Source organism: Grampus griseus, assembly GCF_964374135.1.
Source record: "Grampus griseus genome assembly, chromosome: 1".
In the NCBI taxonomy this organism is placed as follows: domain Eukaryota; kingdom Metazoa; phylum Chordata; class Mammalia; order Artiodactyla; family Delphinidae; genus Grampus; species Grampus griseus.
Window position 1 is genome coordinate 82,629,311 of NC_139017.1, and position 13,028 is coordinate 82,642,338.

Here is a 13,028-nt window from a genome sequence, read left to right on the forward strand (position 1 = left end):
GTCATAATTGCTTTTACCACTGATTGCCTTTATTGAAAGTTAATATTTAATTCAGACGTTTGGATGTGACATTTGGACAATATTGGAAGATCTGAGTTCCTCATTTTGTCTCAGCATAAAATATGTCAGAGCCTGCTTTATTATGTCGGGGTGATTCAAAGCTGTATGGCAGATTCTCACACATTAACATGAAGTGCTAAAAACTACCATTGGATCTTTTGGTCTATTTTTGTACTACTCTACAGTCTACCAGTCTTGGTGTAGGTTTGAGAGCGAAAGTCTAGGAGCCAGAGAACATGAGCTCCAACTATAATTTTACTACTCTAGCCAATAGTTTCCCCATTTTGCAAAATAGGGAAGTTGAAATAAGATATCTCAGATTTCCCAATCCTAATTAAGGAGATATAAAAGAATGATTTCAAACCTAGGCTTTTTCTTTTTTTATTTTTATAATTATTTATTTATTTATTTTTGGCTGCATTGGGTCTTCGTTGCTGCGTGCGGGCCTTTCTCTAGTTGCAGCGAGCAGGGGCTACTCTTCGTTGTGGTGCGCGGGTTTCTCATTGCGGTGGCTTCTCTTGTTGCAGAGCACGGGCTCTAGGCGCGCGGGCTTCGGTAGTTGTGGCTCACGGGCTCTAGAGCGCAGGCTCAGTAGTTGTGGCGCACGGGCTTAGTTGCTCCGCAGCGAGTGGTATCTTCCCGGACCAGGGCTCGAACCCTTGTCCCCCTGCATTGGCAGGCGGATTCTTAACCACTGCGCCACCAGGGAAGCCCAAACCTAGGCTTTTTCAGTCAACACTGGAATAGTGTGATTATGAGGACCTTGATTCATTCTACCAAAGACATCAATTTTTTTTTTCACTTTTTTCTTAAAAAAGGCAGAAATGTGGATCATTAGTATTTGACTGAATTAAGCTTAAGGAAACCATATTTAAGCAACAGGATACTGTTTCTAGCTACTAGATGAGTGTAAATATTTTAGATTGTAAAATGTACATGAAAAACAGAATTATGGACTGGTGTATCTAAAACAGATTTCCTCCTAAGTCGGTCACCTATGCCTCACATCAGATCTTTTGTTCTTCTAATATTTGACACCCTGATAACTGAGAAAGAGGAAAGGAGGAAAGGATATTATCTTACTGATGATAGCTGCTGTTCCACTTGGCAAGATGAAGCTATAGAAAGACAAACAATGGAAAGGTAGCTAAGGAAACTTGTTTATTTGGAATATGAGGGGACCTCCTATGCATCTCTGTGCTATTAAGGTTTCTCTTCTCAGAACAAGCAATTCTCAAGGTCATTAAGAGGCCAACAGAGTCGCATGAGTTGTTTGATATCCATAAATACATGTAAAGGGGCCAAGAGTTTGTGCTAGTGATCATTTTGCAAAACCACTTAGGACACATTTCAGATTATGTCCAGCTCCATGACTTGAGAGCACAGAGAAGCAGTGTCCAGTATGCAAAGGAGGGAAGGGTATGGTTTGTAATGCTTTCAGTAAAACCCTGGGCAATGAAATGTGGTCCTATACCTTAATAAAAGAAAACTGGAACTCTAGGAACATCCGAAATACAGATAATAAATACCCTTTGCAGTGCCAAAAGGAACATCAAAGGTTCAGATTCAGGAACTGGGAGTAAACCTAGTGAATTAATCATTCTTATCTGGAGACATTGTATTCATGACTGACTTTGCGCTTGCACCAAAATAGTCTGCTTATTAACCTATAGTGGGGAGGGGGGAGATGTTCTTTTTCAACTTAATGTTTAATCTCTTCTTAAAACTAGTGTAAATACAGATTGCCATCAATTTTTAGGCACCGTATAAAGAGAACAAGGCGTAGTGCCTGCAATATTGGGGGTTAAAGTGATATTAAATGTTTCTAAAGATAGAGGCAGCTACATGCCTAACCAGGGAGTATGTGGTTGGAACTGAGCAGTTGCCTACTAGAGCCTTCAGATGCAGTAGGCTGAAATATTATCCAGGCTAGGAAAAGCAATCTTCTAGAATGGCTACTGTGGAAATAATAAAATTGGCACTATTGACACTTGCTGGAGGAGCTTGAGATGTGTGAATTTTGTATGATATTTGTCTGAAGGAAAACTGCACACTATTTTAAACATCTTAGTGTAAATCAATTCTCCACATGTACAATTGAGACCCAACATTAAAAAAAATGTTTTTATTCATTGGAATGAAGTTTAAATACATCTTGAAAATTAGATCAAGAAATCTCATAAGTTTATGCTTGTTTTGCCTGTGAATTTGAGGAGTTTGACGTATGATATTAAAGCCTAGCAAGGCACATGAACTGAAGTTACCAAGGCCTGTCGCCCCATCGTTCTATAGCTGGTGTGACATTTCCTCTCAGAGAAACACATTTGGATTCCACTAGGAGGCATAGTCACATGCCCTAACAGAATGTTTTTGTTTCGTTGGCTCAGTACGTTTTCCTTACGACTTTCCTTCCTAACCCATGTAGCAGGTTTTTATTGAACCTACTATGTGCCTAAATGCTGTGCTGCTCTGGGCATACAGCAGTGAGCCACATAGGCTGGCTCCTCATTCGTCTTTTATATTGCATTGAGGAGAGATCTCGAAAACAAAAATTTCTTAGTTGCAATTTGGTGATTGTTTCAAAGGAGAAGGATGTTGTTTACTGAGGCATAACTTGCTTAGCCTCACTCTTCCAGTTGTCGCCCTCATGACACTGCCCAGGGTCACCTCCTACCCAATTTTTCGGTGAATAATCAAGGCTACCCAAGATGCACAGAGCCTGTCTCATGCCTCATTGCCAGTTGGGTCTCTCCTTTTCAAGTCAAGGCTCTCATAAAAGGAAACTGTATATTGCTTCACAATTTCAAAGTGCTCTTACATAAATCTCGTTTAACCCTCCACAAAAGCCATGTAAAAGAGGAATGGTCTACATTTTACTGATGTGAATCCTGTAAAATTAGATGGGTTTATTCCAGGTTTGAACCTAGGTCTGCTGACTTCAGATACTGTGCTCTTTTTGGTTCACTAGTGCAATTGACCCTTGAACAACACGGGTTTGAAGTGGGCAGGTACACTTTTAAGCAGATGTTTTTTCAACAGTAAATACTACAGTACTACACTCTTAGGTTGGTTGAATCCAGGGATACAGAGGAATCGCGAATACTGAGGGCTGACTGTAAATTATAGGCGGGTTGTCGACTTCATGGAGAGTAGGCGCCCCTAAGGCCTGCATTGTTCAAGGGCCAACTGTAGCTTTCAAACCATGCTGCTCAAAGCCCTTGGAGTATGGTAAAGGAGATTTCCGGGAAAGCCTGAGTGGTCAGGGCTCTGCTCGTCTTCCCTTGTCCTTCAACCCAGGCTCCACTTTCAACTGTTTGGGGGTGGGGTTATTTTGGCATATTATCCAGATATTTTATTTTTATAATCTTAAATATCAAGAATGACAATTTTTAATTCAACTACCTGAAGTTTTGTATGAATTGACCTTGTGTTTCAAGTAGTCAATTTTATTAATTTTATAAGAGTAGTAACAGAACCTGGTTTTAAAAAAATTGAAAAAAATTGGAAACCACACATAGAATTACTTAACATTTACACAAAGTTAATCACTTTAAACTTCTCTTGTTCTTCTGTCATCTTTTGTGGTGATTTTTATGCACAGGGTCACATGATGTGTGTGTGTGTGTGTGTGTGTGTGTAAGATTGAATCATCTAGATATACAGTGTTCTGTACCTTACTCATTTCACTTAACATAAATTCCACACCTTTTCTAAGCCAGCATATTTACAACAACATCTTTCTTTTGAAAACTATATAGTACTGTAATTTATATAACCTTTTCTCTGCTGACAAACACATGGGCTGTTTTTTATTTGATGGTTGATTGTTTTGTCATATCAAATATCATTATATTCAACATATATTTGCCAGTATATGCATAGAGCAAATTCCCACAAAATAGTTGGGTTTACACTTGATGCATTTTTAATTTTTTTTAATTTTTAATTTTTTTTTTTACTTGACTGTGCCGGGTCTTAGTTGCAGCATGCTTGTGGTATGCGGGATATATATATATATATTTTTTTTTAGTTGCAGTATGCGAGATCTAGTTCCCTGAACTTGGGAGTGCAGAGTCTCAACCACTGGACCACCAGGGAAGTCCCCAATACATTTTTTATTTTAATACATATGGCCTTAATTGTCTTCCAGATACTGTTTTATCAATAGATTCCTTCCAACAGTGCATGAGAAGATGTTTTATCCCAGACCCTAGGCAACCCTGGGATATATCAAAATTTCAAACTCTTACCAGATTAATAGGTAAACTGTGATATTTTTGTCTACTGTCCAATTTGCATATCTTTAACTATAAGCACTTTCATTTGTTTTTCATTTTAGGCTTCCACTCAAGATTTAGTTTGAAGATTCCATAAGTAAAAGTTTAAACACCCCTTGACCTCGATCTACTCCTACAACCATCTGTCAAGCTGGGAATCACTATGCTGCATCCTCATGTCTAGTCCAGAACCCAATACTCTAGGCACAATCACGGTCATTGCACAACTAAGCAAGAGTGAGGCCGTAAATGACACCATGGTTAAGAGTCCCGACACAGGAGCCATAATTCCTGGGCTTAAATCCCATCTCTACCACTTAAACAACTGTGAGACCTTGGGCAAGTCAGTCTCTGTACCTGAATTTCTTCAACTGTAAAATGGAGGTAATAATAGTTCCTCAAAAGACTGTTGTGAAAATTAAAAGAATTAATATATGTTAAACAACAACAACCTTGGAACAGTGTTGAGCACTGTTAATTATTGCACAGACCCCACGGCATGGCTCCCTCTCTCTCCTGACAGAATGCAGTATACTTTTGATGTTTAGATTGCTTTGTTAAGAGCAAATTGCTGAATTTTAGTTCCATGCAAGAGGCAGGAAACAAAGTCAGTTTGTCTCACGGAAAAGGATGAGTCTTACGAAGTTGACTTCTTTATTTTTAGGCATGTATGGGAAATTATGACTGACAGGGAAATGAAGCTAAATACAGTAAAATACCATAAGATTTCAGAATTTGATTATATTCCAAACTAAAACTCATTTCTTAGGTTTAAGGTAACTTTTAGATACCTCTAGCAGGGTGACAAAAATAGTCCATAGTTGCTGCTGGCAAAAGGACTGTATTCCAAACCAGAGGTTGTAATGAACTCAGAACTGCTGCCACTGAAGCAATGTTACAAAGGGTTAAGCTCATCCTGAAAGTTTACTACTGGTAGCCCCAAGCCCCATAGAACGCTTTGGCATCTAAACCATGAGTGACTGTGAGGGCATGGAGGAGGGTGGGGTGAAGAGCAGGTTGGAAAGGGCTGGGCCCTCCCAGCAGGTTTCACAGCAGGGACAGAAACCTGCTATAGTAGAATAGAAGAAGGGCTTTCTGGACAAAAAAGCCAGGCAGCAGTGATTGCCTGTGCACAGCTCATTCCTGTTAAGTGTCTGTCATCTCCTTCCTGTAGAGCCTCAGGTTACAGGTATCTCTAACTTGATAAAATACAATAAGTCTCCACTTTAAAAAATAGTTTGTAAATTTGTTATTTGGAACTCTGAATGTTTTCCATTGGAATAATGTTCTAAATGATGGGAAGCATCTGGGTAAGCTCCAACCAAGGTAGTCCATAATTTGGATGAAATATTCACATTAACAATTTTTAAAAGACATAGAAAATAATGATTTTAGAAAATAATGATTTTCTTTTGCCAAAAACTAAAGCAAAAATAGAATTAAATGAGACTAGTTTATATACTGATGCTTGAAGAAAAACGAAGTTAAATTACAGAAAAAGAATGAGTAGGTAGACTTGTCCCACTTACAGACTTGTCCCATTTAACTTCTGGACATTTTTCCTTAAGGGCTGTAGATGACAATAGGACCAGAATATGTTTTGTTTTGCTTTAAATTCAGTTTTTTAATGACAAAAATAATACTTGTTCATGGTAGAAAATGCAAACAAGAAAAAAGAAAAAAGTAAAATATTGCCATCATTCCACTGCCCAGACAGAACGCTGGTATAGGTTGTCCAGGCTGTTTTCAACGTCTATATTGATACATAAATTAAATGCCTTTCTTTTTTTTTTTAATGAAAACAAGATTATACTATGTATACATCCTTGTAAAATGCTTTTTCACTTAATAAAAATCTTTGAATGTTTTCCAGGTTAATATATATTCATCTACTCATCATGTTAATGACTGAATGGTATTTTATATTATGGTTGTACCGTACTTTAATCAGTCTTCTATTGCAGTTGTTCCTACTTTTAAAAACATATTTATTTGGCTGTTTTTAGTCTTTGTTGCAGCACGCGGGCTCTTCATTGCGGCACTCGGGCTTCTCTCTACCTGTGGCGTGCAGGCTCCAGAGCTCATGGGCTCAGTAGTTGCAACGCTCAGGCTTAGTTGCCCCACTACATGTGGGATTTTAGTTCCCCAACCAGGGATCAAACCCACCTCCTCTGCATTGGAAGGTGGATTCTTAACCACTGGACCACCAGGGAAGTCCCTGTTCCTACTTTTTGAATCTTATAAGTTTGGCTACAATTAACATTATTGAAACATATCTTTGAGCACTTGTATAATTTTCTTAAGATGAAGTCATAAATATTAAATGGTTTTATCAATGGATAAGCATATTTTTAAAGGTTTTTGATAAATATTTTGCCAAATTTCCTTCCAGAAAGGCTAAAATCTTACACTTTCACCGACCACATGAGTGTTTGTTTCCCCATATATTAAACATTGAGTATTATCAAGAAACTGGTTCTTTTTTATAATCAAATTCACTTCAAATTGTGTGGGAAAACAAAAAGAAACTGTAAATTAAAAAAAAAATGGAGTGTTACAATATATGCAGTTTTAGAAACTCTTCATAGTATAATCAATCATATTTTCTTACCTGTATCAGGTGGAATTCCCCAAAAGACAGCAGTTTCTTAATATCTTTTCATTTTTAATTTGATGGTAAAGCCTTGAAATTTGTTTGCACTTTTCCCCACTACTTACACCTACCAACATTTGTCTGGACATTTCTACCTGCTAACAACTTTATAATCCTTAATTTACTTACTCGGTGAATCAGGAATATTAAAACTTATACAGGCCTTGACTACCCCAAACACTACCCCCACATCTCAGAGTGTCTCTGTCTGCATTCTTCTCCCCTCCTCCACTCCAGACTCAGCGATAAAGCACCTCTCCTCTCTTCCAGGTTCTTCCTCCACCTGGGTCTTGCTTCCACCTCCTCGCATGTCCTCCAAGAGTGGAAACTTGTTCTGACCTGTAGTTTCCACTCTCTTTATATGTTTACTTTCCTCCATCTACTTGTTTCTGTCCCTAGAATTCTGTAAATCTGCTCCTTTGACCCTAGTTCCCTCTAGTTATCATTCTATTTTTTCTCCTTCCACTCTCTGCCAATGTCATTAGGAAAGAAGAGTCTCCACCTTCCTCAGTTCCCATCCACTTTTCAACTCACAACCATCAAGCCTCCTCTACTCTCATGGCTCCTCTAAAGCTTCTCAAACAGGGGCTTCCCTGGCAGTCCAATGGTTAAGACTCCATGCTTCCATTGCAGGGGGTGTGGGTTCAATCCCTGGTCAGGAAACTAAGATGCCACGTGGTGTGGCAAAAATAAATCAATAAATACAGAGGTGGGAGAAGAGGCCCTTGAACAGCTTCCAGTTTCCACACCTTTTCATCTGCAACCTTGAAGCCATGCTCAGTACCCCCCTTACCATCCCACAGTCAATGATTGACCATGATGAGGGTATAGAGTTGGATCAATTCTGCTCAGTCCTGAATTCCTATAATGGCAGTCTTTTTTTTTTTTTTTTTTAATGGCAGTCTTTTTGGGGAGCTCCCCATTGGCCTGGCCAAGACTTTTTCAGACTACAATCTGAGGCTCTTCAGTCCCAACCATACTGAACTAATTGCAGTTCCACAGGTGGGTCATGAATTCTTGAAAAGAGTGCATTTATGAAAAAGGGTTTGGACTGTAAAATGGGTGGGTATATAAAAAATGTTTGAGGGGGCATCAGTGGGATAAGACCATGAAGTAGCGAGAGGAACTTTGTTTTCTCTGTAGTGCTCTATGGTGATAGGGAAATTTATTCAAGAAGTTTGGCCATTTGTATGGATAAAGTCTTTCATGATCCAGTAGAGACTTGTGTGAGGTATCTAAAAATCTATACTACTAATCTAAACAGTTCTGAGAAGTGATCTACTCCTGTCCTCCATTATAGGATTGCTGAAAACCATCTCTCGTCACTAGAAATAACCTTGTCTTGTTTTCTTCATAACACCCATTACTACCTGAAATTATTGTGTATTGCCCATTAGAATATAAGCAGAGGCCTTGTCTTGTTCACTAAATGGCATTGCTCAGGACAGTGTCTGGTTAGGTTTTCAAAAGTTGAGGCCACACAACTAGTAAGAGGAGGAAACAGAATTAGAACCGAGGTCTAGTTCACCTTAACCACGTAAACTTGGTCTTGTTAAGTGCCCAAGAAATATTTGTTGAAACAATGAATGAAGAGTTAGTGAATGTTTTTGAACTGAGACTATAATGATCAAAGTTGTGTTTCAAGAAGATTTAGCCTGGCAGTATTTTGCAATATGGATTGGTGACAGGGAAAATAATTAGAATCTATTGCAATCATCTGAATTTGAAATAACTCATGACTTATCAGTTAGAATTACATTGGTTGCTAGTAGCTAAAAAACCCAGACTAATCAGTGGATAAAACAAATTTATTTTCTCATATATTAAGAAGTCTGGAGGTGGGCAGTCCAGCGCTACTGTGGTGGCTTAAGGATACCATCAGGAACCCAGGCCCTTTCTTTCTGCTCAGGCATTCTTCACATGTGGCTTTTGTCCTGCTTGTCACTTGTGTTACAACAATTGTTGATTTGCACTCAACCTACCCAGATATTTTCTTATTCCAGGCAGGAATAAGAAGAAGGGCAAAAGGCAAAACATATGCCAGCTGAGTTGGCCTCTTTTAAAAGAGCTCTTCCAGACATCCCGCCCAGCAATTCTGCTTCTATCCCATTGGGCAGACTGTGTCACATGGCCACTCTCACTGCAAAGAGTATAGCAAATATAGTTTTTTGGCTGAGCACATCGGTTAACACTTGTCAACATTAGTTAACTTTTGTTAATAAGAAAAAAGAGAAAATGATATTTGAATAGACAACTAGGGTATCTGTCACAAATAGAATGGGGAAAGTGGAGGGTAACATATAAAGGTTAAGAGTCATTTGAAGGAGAAGCTGATTTGGGGGGGAGATGTTTGGTTTGTATATATCCATTTGTAGATACCATTGGGAAATCCAGATGGAAATGTCACAAAAAAGAGTTCAAAAGGAACAAAAAATATTTTCGTTGAGAAACAACTTTGTAATGTGTTTCTAAGGTTGTTGATTGAAAGGAGAGGATGGCCATAAAGCTAAGCCGTAAAATGTTCTCTTTGCAGACAAAGAGGCTTGTCCCAACTTTCAGTAGAAAATAGTAGTTAAAAGATCGTTCAGTCCATGCCCACAATTCTGTTCCAAATCTGAAGTTCCACACTGATGCTACTATCTTTAATATATGCTGTTACAGTTCATAAATTCTGCTGAGTCTAGCTAAGTACTTTATTTACCTAACAGTAATTATCACAGACAGGTGTACCTTGGAGATATTGCAGGTTTGGTTCCAGACCACCACAAGATAGTGAGTATCACATAAAGCAAGTCACACAACCTTTTTTGTTTCCCAGTGCATATAAAAGTTATGTTTACATTATCCTGTGGTCTATTAAGTGTGCAGTAGCATTATATCTAAATAACAATGTACATATCTTAATTTTAAAATACTTTATTGTTAAAAAATGCTAACCATCATCTGAGCCTTCAGAGAGTCTTAATCTTCTTGCTGGTGGAGGGTCTTGCCTCAATGTTGATGGCTGGTGACGGATCAGGGTGGTGGTTGCTGAAGGCTGGGATGGCTGTGGCAATTTCTTAAAATAAGACAACAGTGAAGTTTGCTACCTCAATTGACTCTTCCTTTCATGAACGATTTCTCTGTAGCATGCACCGCTGTTTGATAGCATTTTACACACAGTAGGACTTCTTTCAAAATTGGAGTCAATCCTCTCAAACCCTGCCACTGATTTATCAACTAAGTTTATGTAATATTCTAAATTCTTTGCTGTCATTTCAACGACCTTCACAAAATTTTCACCAGCAGTAGATTCCAGCTCAAGAAATCACCTTCTGGGAATTCCCCGGTGGTCCAGTGGTTAGGACTCGACACTTTCACTGCCAGGGCCCAGGTTTGATCCCTGGTCGGGAAACTAAGATTCCGCAAGCTGTGTGGAGTGGCCAAAAAAAGAAAGAAAGAAAATAGAAACCACCTTCTTTGCTCATCCATAAGAAGAAACTCATCCATTCAAGTTGTATCATGAGATTATTCAGTCACATCTTTAGGCTGCACTTCTAATTCTAGTTCTCTTGCTATTTCCACCACATCTGCAGTTACTTCCTCCACTGAAGTCTTGAACCCCTCAAAGTCATCCATGAGAGTTGGAATCAACTTCTTCCAACTCCTGTTAATGTTGATATTTTGACCTCTTCCCATGAATCACGCATGTTCTTAATGGCATCTCGAATGGTGAATACTTTCCAGAAGGTTTTCAATTTACTTCGCCCAGATCCATCAGAGGAATCACTATCTATGGCAACTGTAGCCTTAAGAAATTTATTTCTTAAAGAATAATACTTGAAAGTCAAAATTACTCCTTGATCCTTGGGCTGCAGAATGGATATTGTATTAGCAGGCATGAAAATGACATAAATCTTGTTGTACATCTCTATCAGACCTCTTGGGTGACCAGGTGCTTTGTCAATTGAGCAATAATATTTTGAAAAGAATTTCTTTTTTCTGAGTGGTACGTCTCAATAGAGGGTTTAAAATATTCAGTAAATCATGTTGAAACAGATATGCTGTCATCCAAGCTTTGTTTTTCCATTTATAGAGCACAGGCAGAGTAGATTTAGCTTAATTCTTAAGGGCCTTAGGATTTTTAGAATGCTAAATGAGCATTGGTTTCAACTTCAAGTCACCAGCTGAATTAACCCCTAAGAAGAGAGTCAGCCTGTCCTTTGAATCTTTGAAGCCAGGCATGACTTCTCCTCTCTAGCTATGAAAGTCCTAGATGGCACCTTCTTCCAATGTAAGGATGCTTCATCTACATTGAAAATCCATTGTTTAGTGGAGCCGCCTTCATTCATTACTTACATACATCATCTGGATAACTTGCTGCAGCTTCTTCATCAGCACTTGCTGCCTCACCTTGCACTTTTACATTATGGAGATGGCTTCTTTCCTTAACCCTCAAGAACCAGCCTCTGCTAGCTTCAAACTTTTCTTCTGCAGCTTCCTCATCAATCTCAGCCTCTGTAGAATTGAAGAGAGTTAGGGCCTTGCTCTGGATTAGGCTTTGGCTTGAAGGAATGTTGTGGCTGGTTTGATCTTCTCTCCAAACCACTGAAACTTTCTCCATATCATCAGTGAAACTGATTTTCTTTCTTATCAATCATTCGTGTGTTCACTGGAGAAGCACCTTTAATTTCCTTCAAGAACTTTTCCTTTGTATTCACAGTTTGGCTGTTTGGTGCAAGAGGCCTGGCTTTTGGCCTATCTTGGCTTTCAACATGCCTTCTTCACGATGCTTAATCGTTGCTAGTTTTTGATTTAAAGTGAAAGACATGAGGCTCTTCCTTTCACTCGGACACTTTGAGGCCATTGTAGGGTTATTCAATGGCCTAATTTCAATATAACTGTGTCTCAGAGAATAGGGTGGCCCAAGGAGAAGTGGGGAGACAGGAACCAGTCAGTGGAGCAGTCAGAACACATACAACATTATCGATTAAGTTCACTGTTTTATATGGGCATGCGTTCGTGGTGCCCCAAAACAATTATAATGGTAACATCAAAGATCACAGATCACAAATCACCATAACAAATATAATAATAATGAAAAAGTTTGAAATATTGTGAGAATTACCAAAATGTGACAGAGACACAGTGTAAGCAAATGCTGTTGGAAAAACGGTGACAGTAGACTTGCTCCTTGCAGGGTTGCCACGAACCTTCAATTTGTAAAAAACACAATATCTGCAAAGTGTGTTAAAGTTAAGCACAATAAAATCGAGGTCTTCCTGTATTTTGCTGTAACCAAGACTCTGTGTTACTGTGGAAGGAGCATGAGATCTTGGTCCAGAGAGACTTGGCTTTGCATTAACAATCAGAATGACTTTGGGTAAGGCACGTCTCTCCCCAGGGCCCCAGTTTTCTAATTTGGGAAGCAAGGGTAAGGTGCTCCTTGCCTTATAGCATTGTAAGCAGGATAAAATAGATAATATTTGGAAAGTGCTTTGTGTACTATAAAATGTTATGCATGAGAAATATATTCTTTTTGTAACAATATATAGAGTAAGGGTCCCTGAGCACTCTAGATGGCAGTTGTGCTTCCACAAGATTTGAAGTAAATTTATGACTTAATTCATTAAATAACTTCTGTCAGGTGAATTTCTGCCAAGTCAGGAATATTTCTTAAGGGGTGTGTGTGTGTGTGTGTGTGTGTGTGTGTGTGTGTGTGTGTGTGTGTGTGTGTGTGTGTGTGTGTGTGTGTGTGTGTGTGTGTTGAGAGTTTGATGAATGTACCAGCATATTCCCCGACCACAGAAAGCTGTTCTCAGGACTGAAATCCTGAGGACCTTGACTTTCCAGAAGGCTGGACGATTTCATTGTGTTTCGCTAGGGTGGAAAATAGTCATCAGTGGTCCAGTCATACAAGAAAACTACACTTGAAGAGAATCCAATCCATAGGAAGATTTAGAGAGTACTGAAATGCGATTTCTGGCCTACCACAGATATCTTGTCTAAAATCCCAGGGTAAACACTGAAGGCTTCACCTGTTTTTCACAGTCAATGCC